This window comes from Moschus berezovskii, chromosome 1, assembly GCF_049115385.1.
Source record: "Moschus berezovskii isolate FMDL1 chromosome 1, NW_MosBer_1.0, whole genome shotgun sequence".
Taxonomy (NCBI): domain Eukaryota; kingdom Metazoa; phylum Chordata; class Mammalia; order Artiodactyla; family Moschidae; genus Moschus; species Moschus berezovskii.
In genome coordinates this window covers 51,015,948-51,036,547 of record NC_142460.1, presented here as the reverse complement: position 1 = coordinate 51,036,547, position 20,600 = coordinate 51,015,948, and the positions used below count along the sequence as shown (strand labels likewise).

At 37.1% G+C, this 20,600-nt stretch overlaps 1 pseudogene; it reads right to left on the bottom strand.

Moving 5' to 3' along the window:
- Positions 1–16,246: 16,246 nt before the first annotated feature.
- LOC129550004 (glyceraldehyde-3-phosphate dehydrogenase pseudogene) lies at positions 16,247–17,473 on the bottom strand (annotated as a pseudogene).
- Between the last annotated feature and the right edge of the window lie 3,127 nt (positions 17,474–20,600).

The window sequence follows — 20,600 nt, the reverse complement described above, 5'->3', positions numbered from 1 at the left end:
TCTGAACTATGGTGTAGGAGAAGACTCTTGAAAGTCCCCTTGAATGCAGGGAGATCAAACCTGTCAATCCTAAAGGAAATCAACCCTGAATAGTCATTGGAAGGATTGATGCTGAAGCTGAAGCTCCAAGACTTTGGCCACCTGATCCAAAGCGCCAACTCACTGGAAAATACCCTAATGCAGGGAAAGATTAAAGTCGGGAGGAGGAGGGGATGACGGAAGATGAGAGGTTGAATGGCATCACTGACTCAATGGACATGGATTTGAGCAAGCTTTGGGAGATGGTGAAGGACAGGGAAGCCTGGTGTGCTGCAGTCCATAGGGTTGCAAAGAGTCAGACACGACTGAGCAACTGAACAATAACAAATATTCCTCCCATGTGTGCATGTGCATCTCTTAGCCAAGATGGATTAATCAAAAAAGCTTCTGGGTAGACCATTCCTTGACAAATCTCCCCTTTGGCCTCCAAGGAGCCTTTCTCCACGTGTGGTGGGTTAGTTCTCCTGACTTCAGAAAAAGAAATACGTGCTCTGAAAAGAGTCCATCGTCCTTACCTTAATTGCCCTGCTATTGTTGTCTTGGAGTTTTGGTCAATAGAGAATGAATCTCCAATTGCTTTACCCTGGAGGGGAACCCATCTGCCTCCTGCCTCAAGGGGAATCTTGAAGGTTGAATGAAAATATTTTAAAAAATGTTCCCTAACAACCAACATGAATAAGCATTGTTCATTTTCTGTCCTTTATGCTTTCAGAGGATGTTTATTCTGAGTTAGATTGAATGGCTTTATATTTTCTGATCTCAAGCACACAACCCTTGCACTTTTTAATTTATCATTTGCTCAATTTCTTATGCTGCTGCTGCTGCTAACTGCTGCTGCTGCTAAATCACTTCAGTCTTGTCCGACTCTGTGTGACCCCATAGACGGAAGCCCACCAGGCTTCCCCGTCCCTGGGATTCTCCAGGCAAGAACACTGGAGTGGGTTGCCATTTCCTTCTACAATGTGTGAAAGTGAAAAGTGAAAGTGAAGTCGCTCAGTCGTGTCCGACTAGTAGCAACCCCATGGACTGCAGCCTACCAGGCTTCTCTGTCCATGGGATTTTCTAGGCAAGAGTACTGGAGTGGCTTGCCATTGCCTTATCCGATTTCTTATACTTTCTAATTATTAAATTCAAATCCATCTTTTTTTTTTCTTTTTATCATTTTTGGAATTTTGTGCCCATTTGGACTTATTTTTTTATAGAAGTTTTATTGACAGCAAAATTGAGCAGAAGATACAGGGCTTTTCCAAGTGCCCTATGCCTCCACATATGCATAACTTCCTGCATGATCAACAGCTTCCACCAGCGTGGTACATTTCTTACAATTAATGAACCTATATCAGCATAACATAATCATCCCAGGTTCATAGTTTACATCAGTATTCATTAACTGTGCTGTACATTCTATAGGTTTGGACAGATTTATAATATATATCCACCATTATAATAGCATATGGTGTAATTTCCTTACTCTCATTTAGAAATCTATATTTGGCAATTATCAATGCTTTGTTCTCAATTTATACCCTTTGTACTCACCATTCCTTCTCCCTAAAATATTCTTTTACTCCATCCAGACATTAAGGTCTCAGTTCAAATGTGAATATAAGCTGTGAATTTAAATATTCTTTAAGTCAGCCATTCCTTGTTCAGATTCCCTTCCATAAATATGTTACTATTCAATATCCTTGTCTTTGGTTTGCTTCTTTACTATCTCTGTAACCTCCCCCTCCAAACGTGTGCACACACACATACACACACACACACACGAACTCCATAATAGCAAGTACATTGCATGAATTGTTCATTGTATCTACTCAGACCTTAGATCCCTGAGGCTCCCCAAGATCTGAAAGAATGCTCCTATTCAATAATATATATTGAGTTCAAAAAACTTGGCTTAAATTTTCTGAACTTTATCCACTGGGGATCAGTCTAAAAATTATAATTTGGCTTGCATTTGCTGATCTCCAAACCAAATTTTTAAGAATTTTAATGTAAATGCAATTATTATATTAATGTTTTCTGAGTGTTTATGCTATACATGACACTGTCCCTGAGTTCTAGCAAACATATATAGTACATCCTAGTCTTACATCTACATAACTGCTTTTGAAAAGGTTTGCATTTATAATGGCACTTTAAAAACAAAGCAGAATTATTTGAATATATTTGTATATAAGAAAATATTTATTGGGAACAGTATAACATACTCTTCACAGTTCCACAAAAATGGTGTTTCCTGTCATTATAATACACTTACATTAATTTTAGCTTCATAAAGATTACAGTGATGTAGAGAGAGTGTCACAGAACATTTTGGAAGAATTTACCCTCATCATAAAGGACAGAAATGGTAGGGACCTAACAGAAGCAGAAGATATTAAGGAGAGGTGGCAAGAATACACAGAAGAACTGTACAAAAAGATCTTCACTAGCAAGGTAGTCACGATAACGTGATCACTGACCTAGAGCCAGACATCTTGGAATGTGAAGTCAAGTGGGCCTTAGAAAGCATCACTACGGACAAAGCTAGTGGTGGTGATGGAATTCCAGTTGAGCTATTTCAAATCTTGAAAGATGATGCTGTGAAAGTGCTGCACTCAATAATCCAGCAAATTTGGAAAACTCAGCAGTGGCCACAGGACTGGAAAAGGTCAGTCTTCATTCCAGTCCCAAAGAAAGGCAATGCCAAAGAATGGTCAAACTACCACACAATTGCATTCATCTCACACGCTAGTAAAGTGATGCTCAAAATTCTCCAGGCCAGGCTTCAGCAATATGTGAACCGTGAACTCCCAGATGTTCAAGCAGGTTTTAGAAAAGGCAGAGGCACCAGAGATCAAATTGTCAACATCCGCTGGATCACGGAGAAAGCAAGAGAGTTCCAGAAAAACATCTATTTCTACTTCATTAACTATGCCAAAAACTTTGACTGTGTGGATCACAATAAACTGTGGAACATTCTGAAAGAGATCGGAATACCAGGCCACCTGACCTGCCTCTTGAGAAAACTGTACGCAGGTCAGGAAGCAACAGTCAGAACTGTACATGGAACAAACAACTGGTTCCAAATAGGAAAAGAGGTACGTCAAGGCTGTATATTGTCACCTTGCTTATTTAACTTATATGCAGAGTACATCATGAGGAACACTGGGCTGGAAGAAGCACAAGCTGGAATTAAGATTGCTAGGAGAAATATCAATAATCTCAGATATGCAGATGACACTACTCTTATGGCAGAAAGTGAAGAGGAACTCAAAAGCCTCTTGATGAAAGTGAAAGAGGAGAGTGAAAAGGTTGGCTTGAAGCTCAACATTCAGAAAACAAAGATCATGGCATCTGGTCCCATCACTTCGTGGGAAATAGATGGAAAAACAGTGGAAACAGTGTCAGACTTTATTTTTTTGGCTCCAAAATCACTGCAGATGCTGATTGCAGCCATGAAATTAAAAGACGCTTACTCCTTGGAAGGAAAGTTATGACCAACCTTGATAATATATTAAAAAGCAGAGACATTACTTTGCCAACCAAGGTCCGTCTAGTCAAGGCTCTGGTTTTTTCCGTGGTCATGTATGGATGTGAGAGTTGGACTGTGAAGAAAGCTGATTGCCGAAGAATTGATGCTTTTGAACTGTGGTGTTGGAGAAGACTCTGGAGAGTCCCTTGTACCACAAGGAGATCCAACCAGTCCATTCTAAGGGAGATCGATCCTGGGTGTTCATTGGAAGGACTGATGCTAAAGCTGAAACTGCAATACTTTGGCCACCTTATGCGACGAGTTGACTCACTGGAAAAGACTGTGATGCTGGGAAAGGTTGGGGGCGGGAGGAGAAGGGGACGATGGAGAATGAGATGGCTGGATGGCATCACCGACTCTGTGGACATGAGTTTGAGTGAACTCCGGGAGTAGGTGATGGATAGGGAGGCCTAGCGTGCTGTGATTTGTGGGGTCGCGGAGAGTCGGACATGACTGAGTGACTGAACTGAACTGAACCCTCATCATTACTGGGAAGATACTGCATAGGTTAAAACACAAGGAACCTATGTGCTCCTTGATAGAATTTCTTAAAATGTATTTTTTGAAAGTTAAGAAAGATCAAAGAAAAATTTAATTAAGTTATGTAGGTTTGTGAACTACCATTAACCGCCCCCCCCACACACACACAATTTTTCTCACTGGGCAGGTATTTTTGTATTTCTCATAACTTAAATACAAGATCACTTCTAAAGCCCCAGACATTTTCATTGCAAGACTGAAGAAATGTTTCTAATGCACATTAATTAGAAAAGTATTCACCTAACTTGAACTTGAAAGTAAAATATATTTCTTCAGAGAATACAAATTTTAAAAACATAAGTTTTCTTATTCATGACTATGAAGCACTGAAATCAATATCAGTTAAGTTCAGTCGCTCAGTCGTGTCCGACTCTTTGCGACCCCATGAATCACAGCACGCCAGGCCTCCCTGTCCATCACCAATTCCCTGAGTGCACTCAAACTCATGTCCATTGAGTCGGTGATGCCATCCAGCAATCTCATTCTCTGTCATCCCCTTCTCCTCCTGCTCCCAATCCCTCCCAGCATCAGAGTCTTTTCCAGTGAGTCAGCTTGTCACATGAGGTGGCCAAAGTATTGGAGTTTCAGCTTTAGCATCAGTCCTTCCAATGAATACCCAAGATTGATCTCCTTTAGAATGGACTGGTTAAAATATTTTATGTTTCCCAAAATCAACTGGAAAAAAGAATGAGAAATTAAAAAATATCTCTATGTTTCTATTTAAAAATTTGAGTATAACCTTTTAAAGATTTATCTAAGATATAAATTTTATTCCACTATCACAGTTCTAACTTACTGCTCAGATATTAAATGCTGCTTATCTTTGTAATAACTAAAAACTAAAGTAACCAACCTTATCACCTATTGAATGAATGAACCAATCATTTTTAACATCCATATACTAAAATAGTACTCAGCAAGGAAAAGAAACAGACAAGTGATATAGGCAGTGTGTAAATGAACATCAGCCTCTTTGTACCCTGATAGAAGCCATATACAATAGGATCCATACTAGATGAATACATTTAAATCGATCTCTAGAAAGTGAAATTATTATCTGTAGCAATACAAAGAAGATCAGAAAAGCCTGGCCCTGAGATTTGGGAGTGGAATTGATTGGAATTGGGCATGAGAAAACATTTGCAGGTAATAGAAATATACAGAGTCTTTTCTTGAGAGTGTAATTATATGAATATATGCATTTTTCAGAACTAACTCAATTCTAAAATTAAAATTGTACATTTTATTGTATATAAATCAAAAAGTTGATTTAAAAAGCATAACAACATACTATATACACACCGAAATAGCTAAAGTTAGATGGAATTAAAATACCAAACAAATGAGATTCCTGGAGATTGATGATGAGAGTATAAGCTATAGTACAGTCACTGGAGAACTATCAGGCTGTGTCTAAAGGAGATGACTGACTATGACTTAAAATTTATGTTCCTAAAAAAGATTGTTAATATATTCACCAAAGGACATGAAAAAAGATGCTTATTACACCAATAATTTGCCAAATTCTAGATACGTAGATCAAATCTACATGAAGTTTAAATACATAAATGCATTATGATATAGTCAATGGAATTTAATATCATATTACAATTAGAATAAATGAACTACAAGACAACCCAACAGAATATGAGAATATCACAAACATTAGGGACTGATAAAAGTCAGAAACAAGGCAGTAAATAGCATATATTCAACTTATATAGAGCTCAGAAGTAGTTTAAATTATTGTTAAGCACAGTAGAGAGCTAGTAGGGAGCTAGTAACTAAAGGCAGTCACAGAAGCATTTTGTGGTTATTGAGTGTAATTAAATGTCACATTCATTTTGTGATTATTCATAGAGATATATACTTACTAACTATACACTTTAAGTATGTTATACTTAATACTTCAGTAAAAGTTTGCATAAAACAGTTAACAGTGCTTCAAATATTCAAAGCAAAGTAAATCACTTTACACCACTGTGTTTTAGAAAGATAATCTAATATTCCTGCTAAGTCCACATTTTCCTGGACTTTATTTTCCAAAGTATTTGTAGAAAAAAGTGAGTAAATTTCACTCCAGAAAATTATTTCATTTTTTATTATTTGGGGACATATATGAGAAGGCAATGGCAAGCCAGTCCAGTACTCTTGCCTAGAAAATCCCATGGACGGAGAAGCCTGGTAGGCTGCAGTCCATGGTGTCGCTACAAGTCAGACATGACTGAACAACTTCACTTTCACATACTGGCGAAGGAAATGGCAATCCACTCCAGTGTTCTTGCCCGGAGAATCCCAGGGATGGGGGAGCCTGGCGGGCTGGCATCTATGGGGTCACACAGAGTCGGACACGACTGAAGTGACTTATCAGCAAGTTAAACTTATTTAACTTATATGCAGAGTACATCATGAGGAACACTGGGCTGGAGGAAGCACAAGCTGGAATCAAGATTGCTGGGAGAAATATCAATAACCTCAGATATGCAGATGACACCACCCTTCTGGCAGAAAGTGAAGAGGAACTCAAAAGCCTCTTGATGAAAGTGAAAGAGGAGAGTGAAAAGGTTGTCTTGAAGCTCAACATTCAGAAAACAAAGATCATGGCATCTGGTCCCATCACTTCGTGGGAAATAGATGGGGCAACAGTGGAAACAGTGTCAGACTTTATTTTTTTGGGCTCCAAAATCACTGCAGATGCTGATTTCAGCCATGAAATTAAAAGACACTTACTCCTTGGAAGGAAAGTTATGACCAACTTTGATAGTATATTAAAAAGCAGAAACATTACTTTGCCAACCAAGGTCCGTCTAGTCAAGGCTATGGTTTTTCCCGTGGTCATGTATGGGTGTGAGAGTTGGACTGTGAAGAAAGCTGATCGCCGAAAAATTGATGCTTTTGAACTGTGGTGCTAGAGAAGACTCTTGAGAGTCCCTTGGACTGCAAGGAGATCCAACCAATCCATTCTAAAGGAGATCAATCCTGGGTGTTCATTGGAAGGACTGATGCTAAAGCTGAAACTCCAATACTTTGGCCACCTCTTGTGACAAGCTGACTCACTGGAAAAGAGTCTGATGCTGGGAGGGATTGGGGCCAGGAGGAGAAGGGGACGACAGAAAAGGAGATGGCTGGATGGCATCACCGTCTTGATGGACATAAGTTTGAGTGAACTCCGGGAGTTGGTGATGGACAGGGAGGCCTGGTGTGCTGTGATTCATGGGGTCGCAAAGAGTCGGACACTACTGAGCAACTGAACTGAACTGAACTGAAGTTAAACTTATATTTGTTTATTTACTGCAGAATTTTGAAGGGTTTAAATTTAATATCCATAGGCTTCCCGTGTGGTGCAGTGGTAAAAAATCTGCCTTCCAATGCAAGAGACACAAGAGAAATGGGTTCTATCAATGAGTCGGGAAGATGCCCTGGAGTAGGAAATGACAGCCTGCTCCAGTATTCTTGCCTGGAAAATTCTTTGCGCAGAGGATCCTGGTGGGCTACAGTCGATGGGGTTGCACAGAGTTGGACATGACTGAGTGAATAAGCACAGCACACGTTTAGGTGTTAAATAAGAAATATATTTATTCATGAAAAATATTATTTTCTAAAGAAAGCTTCAATTAGTATAAATAAACACTATAGATTGCTGTTCTAATGTCTTTTTCTGTATCTGATATTAAATTATTTACATAGATATAACTATGAATTTGATTTAAAATTTAGTCTATCACATCATTCTCCAGTTACTGTGACAAATTGTGTTTTATTATTATTATTGATAATAATGAGAGCTAAATAGCCTTTTATGTACATTGTTTGCATTAATTGTAAGAAAACTCTATTTAAAAAAAAATCACAGATCATTAAAATTGAAAAAAAAGGCTTAATCCTTACATAGGCAGGTAAGGAAGACAAGCATTTTTTTAACTGTTTGCTATTGAAAATATTTGATATTTTAAATAGAAAAGTTGTACCATGATCAATTTCTTGAAATTTTACTCTTGTGTTAAATACTAACTGTATCTGAAGGAGTATTTTTGAAGTATAGCTGATTTATAATGTTGTGCTAGGTCCTGCCGTGCAGCAAAGTGAATTAGTATCTCCTCTCTTTCAGATTATTTTCCCATATGCATACTGAGTATTGAGTACAGTGCCCTGAGCTGTACAGTAGTTCCTTATTAGCTATCTGCTTTATATATAGTATGTGTACATGTCAATCCCAATCTCCAGTTTATCCCTACCTCCCCGTTCCCCCTCGGTAACCATAAGTTTATTTTTTTTTCCCTACATCTGTGACTATTTCTGTTTTGTAAAAAAATTCATTTGTTCCATTTTTATAGCTGCCACATTTAAGTGATATCATATGATATTTGTCATTTTCTGTCTGACTTACATCACTTAGTATGAGACAATTTCTAGGTCCATTCATGTTGCTGCAAATGGCATTATTTCCTTCTTATTTTGTGCATGAGTAATAAATGAGTTTCAACTGTACACTTTTCCAGTAACTTGTTTCTAATATCACACAGAAAATGATGTTTCTGGCAAAGGAAGGCGGTATATTCCTGTTGGTAATAATACTGAACAATTCTAATTAAAATTTTCTCTTTATTTAAAAAAATTTTTTTATTGAAGGATAATTGCTTTACAGAATTTTGCTGTTTTCTGTCAAACCTCAACATGAATCAGCCATACATACACATATATTCCCTCCCTTTTGAACCTCCCTCCCTTTTCCCTCCCCATCCCACCCCTCTAGGTTTATACAGAGCCTCTGTTTGAGTTTCCTGAGACATATAGCAATTTCCCTTTGGCTATCTATTTTACATATGGTGATGTAAATTTCCATGTTACTCTTTCCATACATCTCACCCTCTCCTCCCCTCTCCCCATGTCTGTTTAGGTCTTTTTCCCACTTTTTGATTGGGTTGTTTGTTTTTCTAATATTGAGTTGTATAAGCTGCTTGTATGTTTTGGAAATTAATTTTTTGCCAGCTGTTTCATTTGCTATTATTTTCTCCCATTCTGAGGGTTATCTTTTCACCTTGCCTATAATTTCCTTTGCTGTGCAAAAGCTTTTACGTTTAATCAGGTCCCACTTGTTTACTTTTGCTTTAATTTCCTTTACTCTAGGAGGTGGGTCATAGAGGCTCTTGCTTTTATTTATGTTGTCGAGTGTTCTGCCTATTTTTCTCTAAGAGTTTTACAGTTTCTGGTCTTCCATTTAGGTCTTTAAACCATTTTGAGTTTATCTTTGTGTATGATGTTAGGAAGTGTTCTAATTTCCTTCTTTTACATGTAGTTGTCCAGTTTTCCTAACACCATTTATTGAAGAGGTTGTCTCTGCCCCACTGTGTATTCTTGCCTCCTTTGTCAAATATATGGTACCCATAGGTTCATAGGTTTATTTCTGGGCTTTATATCTTGTTCCATTGGTCTATGTTACTGTTTTTGTGCCAGTACCATACTATCTTGATGACTGTAGCTTTGTAGTATAATCTTAAATTGGGAAGGTTGATTTCTCCAGATAGATTCTTCTTTCACAAGACTGCTTTGGCTGTTCGAGGTCTTTTGTATTTCCACATGAATTGTGAAATTTTTTGTCCTACGTCTTTGAAAAATGTCAATGGTAATTTGATAGGGATTGCATTGAATCTGTACATTACATTTGATAATATAGTCATTTTCACAATATTGATTCTCCCTATCCTGGAACATGAAATATCTCTCCATCTGTTTATGTCATCTTTGATTTCTTTCATTCGTGTCTTATAATTTTCTGTGCACAGATTTTTGTCTCCTTCAGTTCAGTTCAGTTCAGTTCAGTCGCTCAGTCATGTCCAACTCTCTGTGAGCTCATGAATCACAGCACGCCAGGCCTCCCTGTCGATCACCATCTCACGGAGTTCACTCATACTCATATCCATCGAGTCGGTGATGCCATCCTGCCATCTCATTCTCTGTCGTCCCCTTCTCCAGCCCTCAATCACTCCCAGCATCAGGGTCTTTTCCAGTGAGTCAACTTAGAGGTGGCCAAAGTTTTGTAGTTTCAGCTTTAGCATCAGTCCTTCCAATGAACACCGAGGACTGACCTCCTTTAGAATGGACTGGTTGGATCTCCTTGCAGTACAAGGGACTCTCAAGAGTCTTCTCCAACAAGACAGTTCAAAAGCATCAATTCTTCGGTGATCAGCTTTCTTAACAGTCCAACTCTCACATCCATACATGACCACTGGAAAAACAATAGCCTTGACTAGATGGACCTTGGTTGGCAAAGTAATGTCTCTGCTTTTTAATATGCTATCTAGGTTGGTCATAACTTTCCTTCCAAGGAGTAAGCGTCTTTTAATTTCATGGTTGCAATCAGCATCCGCAGTGATTTTGGAGCCCAAAAAAATAAAGTCTGACACTGTTTCCACTGTTTTTCCATCTGTTTTCCATGAAGTGATGGGACCAGATGCCATGTTCTTAGTTTTGTGAATTTTGAGCTTCAAGTCAACTTTTTCACTCTCCTCTTTCACATTCATCAAGAGGCTTTTGAGTTCCTCTTTACTTTCTGCCAGAAGGGTGGTGTCATCTGCATATCTGAGGTTATTGATATTTCTCCCAGCAATCTTGATTCCAGCTTGTGCTTCTTCCAGCCCAGTGTTCCTCATGATGTACTCTGCATATAAGTTAAATAAGCAGGGTGACACTATAGAGCCTTGACGCACTCCTTTTCCTATTTGGAACCAGTCTGTTGTTCCATATCCTGTTCTAACTGTTGCTTCCTGACCTGCATACAGGTAGGGAAGTTTATTTAATTCTTTTTGTTGCAGTGGTGAATGGGATTGATTCCTTAGTTTCTCTTTCTGATTTGTCATTGTTAATATGTAGAAATGCAAGTGATTTCTGTGTATTGATTTTGTAGCCTGCAACTTTGATAAATTCACTGATTAGCTCTAGTAATTTTCTGATACTATTTTTAGGGTTTTCTATGTACAGTATCATGTCATCTGCAAACAGTGAAAGCTTTACTTCTTTTCTGATTTAGATTCCTTTTATTTCTTTTTCTTCTCTGATTGCTGTAGCTAGAACTTCCAGAACTTATGTTGAATAATAGTAGAGAAGGTGGACACCCTTGTCTTATTCCTTTCTTTTTACTTTTTTATTAAATTTATTTATTTTAATTGGAGGCTAATTCCTTTACATTATTGTATTGGTTTTGCCATACATTGACATGAGTCTGCCCCTGGTGTACATGTGTTCCCCATCTTGAACCGCCTTCCCACCTCCCTCCCCATCCCATCCTTCTGGTTTATCCCAGTTCACCAGCTCCGAGCATCCTGTATCATGCATCGAACCTGGACTGGTGATTCATTTCACATATGGTAAAATACGTCTTAGGGGGAATGCTTTCATTTTTTCACCATTGAGAATATGTTTGCTGTAGGCTTATCATATATTGCCTTTATTATGCTGAGGTACTTTCCTTCTATGACCATTTTTTTTGAAGTGTTTTAATCATAAATGGATGCTTAATTTTGTCAAAGGCTTTCTCTGCATCTATTATCATATGGCTTTTATCTTTCATTTTTTAATACGGTGTATCACATTGATTCATTAGCGTATATTGAAGAATCCTTGCATCACTGAATAAACCAAACATGATTATGGTGTATGAGCTTTTTGATGTGTTGCTGAATTCTGTTTGCCAAAATTTTGTGGGGTTTTTACATCTATGTTCATCAGTGATATTGGCCTGTAGTTTTCTTCTTTTTTTGTGTTGTCTTTGTCTGGTTTTGGTATCGGGGTGATGATGGCCTCATAGAATGAGTTTGGAAGTGCTCCTTCCTCTGCAATTTTTTGAAAGAGTTCTAGAAGGATAGGCATTAGCTCTTCTCTAAATGTTGATAGAATTCTCCTGTAAAGCCATCTGGTCCTGGGCTTTTGTTTTTTGGGAGATTTTTTAAATCATAGCTTCAATTTCAGTGCTTGCAATTGGGTTGTTCATAATTTCTATTTCTTCCTTGCTCAGTCTTGGAAAAATGAACTTTTCTAAGAATCTGTCCATTTCTTCCAGGTTATCCATTTTGTTGCTATATAGTTCTTCATAATAGTCTCTTATAACCCTTTGTATTTATGCATTGTCTATTGTAACCTCTCCTTTCTCATTTGTAATTTTGTTGATTTGATTATTCTCTCTTTTTTTCTTGACGAGTCTGGCTAAAGGTTTTTTAATTCTGTTTATCTTCTCAAAGAACCAGATTTTAGTTTTATTAATCTTTATTATTATTTCATTTCTTTTTCATTTATTTCTGCTAGGCTCTTTATGATTTCTTTCCATCTACTAATTTTTGGTTTCTTTGTTCTTCTCTTTCCAGTTGTTTTAGGTGTAAATTTAGGCTGTCTATTCATTGTTTTTCTTCTTTCCTGACATAGGATTGTATTGCTATAAACTTCCCTCTTAGAACTGTTTTTGCTGCATCCCATAGGTTTTGAGTTGTCATGTTTTCATTGTCATTTGTTTCTAGAATTCTTTTTTATTTCCCTTTTGATTTCTTCAGTAACCTGTTAGTTATATGCAAACATTATTTAATCTCCATGTGTTTGTGTTTCTTAAAGTTTTTTTTCTTGTATATGATATCTAGTCTCATAGTATTGTGGTTGGAGAAGATGCCTGATACAATTTCAATTTTCTTAAATTTACTGAGATTTGATTTTTGACCCTAGATGTGGTCTATTCTGGAGAATGTTCCATGTGCATTTGAGAAGAACGTATATTCTTCTGCATTTGGAAGGAATTGTTTGAAGATATCAGTGAGATCCATCTTATCTAATGTATCATTTAAGACTTGTGTTTCCTTATTTATTTTCTGTTTTGATGATCTGTCCACTGGTGTGAGTGGGGTGTTAAAGTCTCCTGCTATTATTGTGTTACTGTCAATTTCTCCTTTTATGTCTGTTAGTGTTTGTCTTATGTACTGAGTTGCTTCTATGTTGGGTACATAGATATTTACAATTGTTTTATCTTCCTCTTGGATTGATCCCTTGATCATTATGTAGTGTCCTTCTTTATCTTTTGTAATCTTCTTTATTTAAGGTCTATTTTGTCTGATATGATTTTTGCTACTCCAGCTTTCTATTGCTTCCCATTTGAACAGGATATATTTTCCTCTCACTTTCAGTCTATATGTGTCTTTACGTCTGAAGTGGGTTTCTTGTAGACAGCATATAGATAGATGGCTCTTGTTTTTGTTTCTGTGTCATTTGGTTGGAGCATTTAATTTACTTTTAAAGTATTTATTGATATATATGTTCCTATTGTCATTTCTTAAGTGTTTGGGGTTGATTTTGTAGATTTTTTTTCTTCATTTGTATTTCTTGACTATATAAGTCCCTTTAACATTTTTTGTAAAGCTGGTTTGGTGGTACTGAATTCTCTTAACTTTCACTTGTCTGAAAAGCTTTTTATTTCTCCATCAATTTTGAATGAGATCCTTGCCAGGTACAATAATCTTCTTTGTAGATTTTTCCCTTTCAGTACTTTAAATATATCCTGCCATTCCCTTCTGGCCTGAAGAGTTTCTGCTGAAAGATCAGCTGTTAAGCATATGGGGTTTCCCTTGAATGTTGCTGTTGCTTTTCCATGCTGCTTTTAATATCCTTTCAGTGTGTTTAGTTTTTATTAGTTTTATTAGTATGTGTCCTGGCATGTTTCTCCTTGGGTTTATCCTAAATGGGACTCTTTGTGTCTCTTGGACTTAATTGACTATTTCCTTTTGCACATTGGGGAAATTTTCAACTCTAATCTCTTCAAAATTTTTCTCATACCTTTTTATTCCTCTTTGTCTTCTGGGACCCCTATAATTCAAACGTTGGTGCATTTGATATTGTCCCAGAAATCTCTGAGACTATCGTCACTTCTTTTCATCATTTTTACTTTATTCTGCTCTTCAGAAGTTATTTCTACCATCGTATCTTCCAGTTCACAGATTCATTCTTCTACTTCAGATATTCTGTTATTGATTCCTTCCAGATATATCAGTCAGTAAAGAATCTGCTTTCAATGCAGGAAACCCAAGTTTAATTCCTGGGTCAGGAAGATCTCCTGGAGAAGGAAATGGCAATCCACTCCAGTATTCTTGCCTGGAAAATCCCATGGACAGAGAAACCTCGTGGGCTACAGTTCATGGGGTCGTGTCAGACATGACTTAGTGACTAAACCACCAATGGAGTATTTTTGATTTAAGCAATTGTGTGGTTTGTTTCTGCATATTTATACTTTAATTCTTCTAGGCCATTGTTAAATGATTCTTGAATTTTCTCTATTTTATTCAAGGTTTTTGATCATCTTTACTATCATTATTCTGATTTTTTTTCAGGTAGCTTGCCTATTTCCTCTCTTTTATTTGGACTTCTGTGTTTCTTATTTGTTCCTTCATTTCTGTAGTATTTCTCTGCCTTTTCATTATTTTGTTTTTTTTACTTACTGTGTTTGAGGTCTCCTTTTCCCAGGCTTCAAGATTGAATTCTTTCTTCCTTTTGGTTTCTGCCCTCTTAAGTTTGGTCCAGTTGTTTGGTATAGGGTGAGATATATGCTGAGTTTTTTTGTTCATTTGTTTTTCCTCTAATGGGCAAGGCTGAGTCAGGTGGTAATCCTGTCTGCTGACGATTTGGTTTATGTTTTTGTTTTGTTTATTGTTCTCACTTACCCTAACTCCTTAGTGTTAGTTCTTTGGTAGTCTAGGGTTTTAGAGTCAGTGTTCCCTCTCCAAAGGCTCAGAGGTTGATCTCAGAGACTTCAAAGTCACTTCCTGAGATGGCCTCTAAGTTAGTATGCTGCTGCTAAGTCACTTCAGTCATGTCCAACTCAGTGTGACTCCATAGACGGAAGCCCACCAGGCTCCCCCATCCCTGGGATTCTCCAGGCAAGAACACTGGAGTGGGTTGCCATTTCCATCTCCAATGTGTGAAAGTGAAAGTGAAGTCACTCAGTCGTGTCTGTCCATTAGCGACCCCATGGACTGCAGCCTACCAGGCTCCTCCATCCATGGGATTTTCCAGGCAAGAGTACTGGAGTGGCTTGCCATTGCCTTCTCCTAAGTTAGTATAGAACAACTTTTATCCTAGAGTCCAAAGGACAAGACACTAAGCTGACTTCTTGGGGAGCTTCAGCTCCAAGAAAGTGCTGGGCACTTACCATCTTGGCAGGTGGATGTCAGGGGGGATCCTCTCTTAGTCTTTCTAACCCCCTCTACCCCACCTGTTGGCTACAGCTTTGAGTTTTCCTTGCCAGTCTCCTGACCTCTTAAATGGCTATAACACAGAAAAGGGACATGAGACCCTGGAAGACAAAACACCCTGCATATAAGTGAAAACAAAAGGGGCTAAAATTCTCTCTTAAAAAGAATAAGGAATGAAGAAAATGGACACATCCCTTAGAGTTCTTAAAAATAGTTCAAAGAACAAAAATGCTAATCTTCTATATTAATATTTGAAGGCAGAGACGTTACTTTGCCAACAAAGTTCCATCTAGTCAAGGCTATGGTTTTTCCAGTAGTCTGTATGGATGTGAGAGTTGGAATATAAAGAAAGCTGAGCACAAAAGAACTGATGCTTTCGAACTGTGGTGTAGCTTGGCAGGCTACAGTCCATTGGGTTGCAAAGGGTTGGACATGAATGAGCTACTAAGCACAAAGATTAACACTAAAATACTCTATAATAACATCAAAATAATTAAATTTAGCATGAATAGATTTAACAAAAGATATGTACATGTATGCTGAAAAATACAAAACATTACTGAACAAAATTAAAGATCTAAATAAGTGGAAAGATATCTTTATTCATGGAGTAGGAAACTTAGTATTACTTAAATGGAAAATTCCTCTTCTTAAAAAAAAAAAGCAGTTTATATGTTATATTTGAAAGTGTGAAAAAATAAGAATAAATATTTCTTGGCTTTTCTAACAGAGAAATATAATTTATCCAGTGATTATATTAAGTAGGAATAGTATCCCACAGCTTTCTCTTTACAAACTCAATTCAAACACTTATTTATTTATTTATTTAAAAGAAGTGCTGAGGGTACTGTTTTCCTTTTTATTTTGTAGCTTGGTAACAAAACCACAAACTTACCTTAGAGCTTCAGTTACAATAGATTTTTTTTTTTTTTTTCTTGGTATAGGGTACTTTTATTGATGGTACACGACAAGGCAAGGCTCCCTAAGCCCCTCCCCTTCCTCAGGGCCTTGGGGATGGAAACCGTGTGGAGGTCGGGAGATTCTCAGTGTGGTGGAGGACCGAGGTGGGGCAAGGACTCCCCAGCAGCTGAGGAACTCTTCCTCTCGTGCTCCTGCTGGGGCTGGGGGTCTGGGGACCTTACTCCTTGGAGGCCATGTGGACCATAAGGTCCACCACCCTATTGCTGTAGCCGAATTCATTGTCCTACCAGGAAATGAGCTTGACAAAGTGGTCGTTGAGGGCAATGCCAGCCCCAGCGTCGAAGGTAGAAGAGTGAGTGTTGCTGTTGAAGTCGCAGGAGACAACCTGGTCCTCATTGTAGCCTAGAATGCCCTTGAGGGGGCCCTCTGACGCCTGCTTCACCACCTTCTTGATCTCATCATACTTGGCAGGTTTCTCCAGGCGGCAGGTCAGATCCACAACCGACACGTTGGGGGTGGGGACGCGGAAGGCCATGCCAGTGAGCTTCCCGTTGAGCTCAGGGATGACCTTGCCCACGGCCTTGGCAGCGCCAGTAGAAGCAGGGATGATGTTCTGGGCAGCCCCTCGGCCATCACGCCACAGCTTCCCAGAGGGGCCATCCACAGTCTTCTGGGTGGCAGTGATGGCGTGGACGGTGGTCATAAGTCCCTCCACGATGCCAAAGTGGTCATGGATGACCTTGGCCAGAGGGGCCAAGCAGTTGGTGGTATAGGACGCATTGCTGACAATCTTGAGGGTGTTGTTATACTTGTCGTGGTTCACACCCATCACAAACATGGGGGCATCGGCAGAAGGCGCAGAGATGATGACCCTCTTAGCGCCACCCTTCAAGTGAGCCCCAGCCTTCTCCATGGTAGTGAAGACCCCAGTGGACTCCACCACGTACTCCGCACCAGCATCACCCCACTTGATGTTGGCGGGATCTCGCTCCTGGAAGATGGTGATGGCCTTTCCATTGATGACCAGCTTCCCGTTCTCTGCCTTGACTGTGCCGTGGAACTTGCTGTGGGTGGAATCATACTGGAACATGTAGACCATGTAGTGAAGGTCAATGAAGGGGTCATTGATGGCGACGATGTCCACTTTGCCAGAATTAAAAGCAGCCCTGGTGACCAGGCGCCCGATGCAGCCGAATCCGTTCACTCCAACCTTCACCATCTTGTCTCAGGGATGCGGCTGGCATAGCACGGAAGTTACAGCTATCTGTCGAACGGGCAGGAGCAGAGAGCATGCAATAGATATTTTTGAGAGTCAAATCATTTAATACATATGGAGTGCTTCTCCACCTTGCTGGTACTTTTTATTTTTAATGTAAAATTTATGGAAATGCAGCTTCTATGAAAAATAGTATATAAGTTCCTCAAAATATTAAAAATAAGACTACCATACAACCCAGCATAAATCTTCATCATAATTGTTTCACACACTTGTCCTCCTTTTAATCCCATTTATTTCCAATTTCCAAGTGCTTTCTTAGTTCATTCTTTTATTTGTTCATTTGTGCGTCTTTGTTACTGCTATATCCTGAGTCTTTGACCATTTCAGAGACTTGATAGATATTTGATGTTAATAGAACAGGTAAGAAATATGTGGTAAAGAAAAAGGAAAGTACCAGAGATGAGCAGCAGAAAAGGCATGGGCTTTGAACTTACATACATGTCAGATTAAACTGTTTTTTCAATCCTTCTGTTCCACATTTGCAAAACAGAAAATTATTTATATCATGCTTGGATTTATAAAAATCAAATGAAATGATATACAAAAATAACTGACAAACGTGTATACCATTCTTAGTAAATCCGGTAATGAGCAGCATGATAAGAATTATAATAACAGCGAGATACAATGTGATATACCCATAATTCCGGTGCTTATCTATGACATCTTAGTATTTTCATTTCTATTAATTTCTTTCTCTTTTCTTTTTCTTGGCAAAGAGAATTCTGCAAGTAAAAATATACCTCACTTAAAATTTTAAGTATAGACTGAAGATATTTTTTAATATTCAAGATATGTACTATAAAATCTTGTTGAAAATGTAGATTTCTAATCTTAGATATAAAAGAGGAAATATTTTTATGAAATGTTTTATTGTGACAGGAAAAACACAAGAATGCCTGTTTTGTGTAATATGTAGCTTTAACTATCACTTGCAAAAGTTTTCCTAATGCACAAAATTGCATTACTATTTTTGTGGTATTTTGAATATATTTCAAATATTATTAATCTATACTTTTTAGTGAATATGCTGTTCATGTCTTATGCCAAAAAGTTTTTTTTTCTAATTTATTTGTAACTTTCTATTATACTAAGAATATCATAAAATAGAACTTATATCTTAATCTGATTAAAATTTTTTAGTTTATTAGATGTATTTCAATTATATTTTCAATATTTCGAAGCCTAAGTTATATGCAGTTGCATCTATTCATAACTATTATTATACTTTCTTATACATCCCATGGCATTTAAATGCCCAAAGCTTATACCAGTTCAAAAAACATTTAGGTTTTCTAAAATTTAACTTTACAATTTACCTTAAATGTGTACTATGAAAAAAGGACCTGGTTTGTTTACTTTTTCTTTAAAAATATGTTTGTCAATGTTGATGCATTGTATGTCAAATGTCATTCCTTTTATTACTGTTTTCTATAATGATTTTAAATTTTATTTTCTATTGCAGTTAAATGTTTAATCATAGAATTTATTTTAACTGTTGTAATAAGGTGAGGACCTATATTTGTTACATTTATAATAATTTTTCCACATCACCTTTGCTTTTCATCCTTTTTTTTACAATCATATGTTGAAAATGATACAGATTTTAATGCATTTTTATATGCACTTTTTCGTTTTCAATATTAGTAAATTGTAACAGCAATGATTAAATTAACCATGCAGTGTGGGATAATAGCAGTTTCGCCTACTTTAACTGTGAAGCTAATTAGACTCCCTATAAATTATATGGCTAGTATCCTAATCAGAAAAGCTCAAAATGTAGAAGACACTTTTGACTCATCCTTTTTGCTCATTATCTACATTTCATACAGTTTTAAAAAATTTAAGTTCTTCATAAACACTATCTTTCAAACTGATCAATAAATTCTATCCATCCTCTTTGTCACCTCTGATTTAGATTTCCTTATTATGTCTTACCAGAAGAGGGATAATATAACTTGTTACTGTTTTCCTGATATCTTTTCTCTCCTTATTCCCAGATTTCTAATTCTATGCTTTCTTTTTAGAAATGTATGTTCAATACTGCATTGCTCGCTGGCTTTATTTGAAGCTTTAAAAGTTGAACCATACACACCTCAATCCCCATTACCAGATGGCTACATACTGTTGATCCAGTTTTAACTTCCATTATGCCCTAAGTCAAACTGATATTTCTCTTTGATCCTCATTGTTTTAAAATTTTTATACCTTTCCATTTTCCTTTTCTATTAAATCCTTTTCCAAATACTTGTTATCTTTTTAATTCCAGTATATCATCTCCTAAAATTTTTCCTAACTCAACTATAACAATTTCTTTTAGGTTCCTCCATGGCATATATTTTTTAAAACTTTATTGTAGCACTATTACTTCAGCTTGTGTATGGACACTTTATATTTTCTTTTCACTTATTCTCAATTGTAAGTAATTTAGGTATAATGCTAAACATTAGTTTTTTGTGCTAAAACTTCTTTATAATTTCAATTATAATATGTTCAGTAAAAAATGAATATCTAATGTATTGTTGTTATTATTTTTCAGTCACCCAGTCATGTCAGACTCTTGGCAACCCCATGGATTGTACCACACCAGGCCTTCCAGTCCCTCACCATCTCCCAAAGTTTGCCCACGTTCATGTCCATTGTATCAATGATCTAAAGTGTATGCATTCCAAAACTGTATTATTCTTCAAGTTTAATTAGAATCTTTATTTTCACTAAGAAAACAAAATTTTGAAAATTCCATTTTATTTCTTGGTGCTCTAATTTTTAGCAAAAAATCAAATAAATAAAATACTATTAATGATTATAAAATTTTAGAATTCCTAATAATAATGCAGCAAACATGTTTACACAAATAAAAAGTAAACAGTATGTTAAAATATTAATCAGTTCAGTCAGTTCAGTCGCTCAGTTGTGTCTGACTCTTTGACATGGCTTTGTTAAACAATCAAATATTTTTCTCTTTATACTGAAAATCTGCACATAACTTTTATAGGAGTCCAAATAATCCTCAGATAGGCTAAATATTGTATTTGATATCTATTAGTACGGTACTAATATCAAATACAATATTTAGCCTATC